Source organism: Ochotona princeps, chromosome 18, assembly GCF_030435755.1.
Source record: "Ochotona princeps isolate mOchPri1 chromosome 18, mOchPri1.hap1, whole genome shotgun sequence".
Taxonomy (NCBI): domain Eukaryota; kingdom Metazoa; phylum Chordata; class Mammalia; order Lagomorpha; family Ochotonidae; genus Ochotona; species Ochotona princeps.
In genome coordinates this window covers 48,749,454-48,751,543 of record NC_080849.1, presented here as the reverse complement: position 1 = coordinate 48,751,543, position 2,090 = coordinate 48,749,454, and the positions used below count along the sequence as shown (strand labels likewise).

The 2,090-nt window shown below is 47.9% G+C and overlaps 1 non-coding gene across 1 annotated transcript; it reads right to left on the bottom strand.

Annotated features, from left to right (window-relative positions):
* Nucleotides 1-770: 770 nt before the first annotated feature.
* On the bottom strand, nt 771-875 carry LOC118758124 (U6 spliceosomal RNA). Its single transcript, XR_004995549.1, has one exon. It is a non-coding gene; the product is annotated as a U6 spliceosomal RNA (small nuclear RNA).
* Nucleotides 876-2,090: the final 1,215 nt, after the last annotated feature.

The window sequence follows — 2,090 nt, the reverse complement described above, 5'->3', positions numbered from 1 at the left end:
AAGCCTCTTAAAGAGCCGGCGTCCAGCAGTCGCAGAGGATTGTGGGCTGCTCACCTGTTCTCTGTGGAGGTTTGTTCAGGTCATTATTCAGCTTCTCATCATAGGTTAAAAAAGGCGGGTGTGCCATCTGTGTTCTTAGCAGTCAGCCACAGTGGCTTACTTTGGAGCAGTTCATGCTCCACGCTCAAGTTACAACAGGATCATGCAGTTTGTATGGTATCTAGACCTGTGCTTTTCTTAGAAATACAGAGAAGTAGCAGTTCTTGACCTGCTCTGTTAGGTTGTGGTTTCCATGTATCTATACGCCCATCTCTTACACCTGTAGACACATTGCAGCCAGCTACAATTCCCCACCCCGCTTCCCTTCCCTCGCTCCTTCTTAGCAGACACATCGATTTACCAACATGGGTTCACTGAACCTTTGCTCCAGGTCGCACATTCATTGGCAAAGCCTGAAATATCCTCTGTCTTCAAGCTCTTCACAACTACGTTGGAGGGGCATAGATCAACACGATTTCGAAGTTGATTCGTTCATTTAAACAGAGAAAAAGAGAGTGATCTTTCAACTGCAGAATCATTCCTGAAATGCCTCCAATAGCTGGGGCTGGGTCAGGCCCAAACCAAGAACCCAGAGCTCAGGTGGGTGCAGGAGCCCGGGCACTTGGAGCAGCTTCCACTGCGTCCCAGGTGCAGTAGCAGGGAGCTGGATGGGAAGCAGAGCATCTAGGGATAGACCCTCCCATTCTACAGGCAGTGGCTTAAGCTACTGCGACACAATGCTGCATCTGTTTGAGTTTTGTGTGTCATCCTTGTGCAGGATCCACACTAACCTTATTTGTATTGCTCCAATTTTAGTATATATGCTTCTGAAGCAAGTATTTTTTCTTTTTCTAGAAGTCGATCTTGATGGTGTATGCAGCAAGGTTAAGTTCTCTCAGAGGTACGAGCCTCCAGCGCTGACAACATTGGTTTGTAGAAGTCTCAAGTAGAGAAGGGATAGTGGCAGGTTAAAGCGTCAGCAGTGATGCAGACATCTTGTATGAGCAGTGGTTCGAGTCCTGACTGCTCTACTTCCAAACCTGGACGAAGCTCCTGGCTCCTGGCTTTGGTCTAGCATAGCCTTCTCTGGCTGTTGCAGACATTTGGGGAAGGGAAGTTTCTCTCTCTAACTCTATCCTTCAAATAAATAATTTTTTGAAGAGAATAGTTCGTCTTTTTTTTAAGATTTTTTTTTTTAATTTGAGAGGCAGATTTAGAGAAAGAAGGAAAGACAAGAGAGATCTTTCATCTGCTGGTTCACTTCCCTAATGGCTACAATAGCCAGAGCTGAGCTAACCCAAAGCCAGGAGCCAGGAGCTTTACCTGGGTCACCCATGTGGGTGCAGTGGCCCAAGGATTTGAGCCATCCTCTGCTGCTTTCCCAGTCCATAAACAGGGAGCTAGATCAGAAGTGCAGCAGCTGAAACTAGAACTGATGCCCATAAGGAATGTGGGTGTTGTAGGCAGGGGATTAGCCTGCTGAGCTACTGTATTGGCCCTGAAGAGGCTACTGTGTGAAAATGTCTGAATAATGTTCAAATGTTACAAAAGTATTCTGTCGTGGTAGAGGCAGGAGACAACTTCAGCCCAAATGCTATGTGTTAAAATCAAGTTTGGGGTGGGAGATATCCAACAACATTTTAAAATGAGGGAAGTGGGATGAGCCTGTGGTATGAGGTTAAGTCACTGCCCGGGACCCCAGCATCTTGTGTGAGAATGTCTGTTTGGATCCCAGCTCTTTTGTGCTTCCACTGCAGCTCCCTGTGAATGCATCCTTGGAGGTGGCAGATGACAACTCGAGAGCCTGGGGCCCTGCCACCCACCTGGAGACCTGGATGGAGTTTCTGCCTTGCTTCCAGTCTGGCTCAGCTGAAGAAAGGGTTCTCTCTCTTGTTCCTGGAATCCCATATGAGAGCTGGTTCATGTCCCGCTTGCTCCACTTCTAATCCAGCTCCCTGCTAATGCACCTGGGAAAGCGGCAGAAGCCAGTTCAAGGCCTTGGACCCCTGCAAGACACAGATGGAGTTCCATGCTCCTGGCTTCATCCGAGT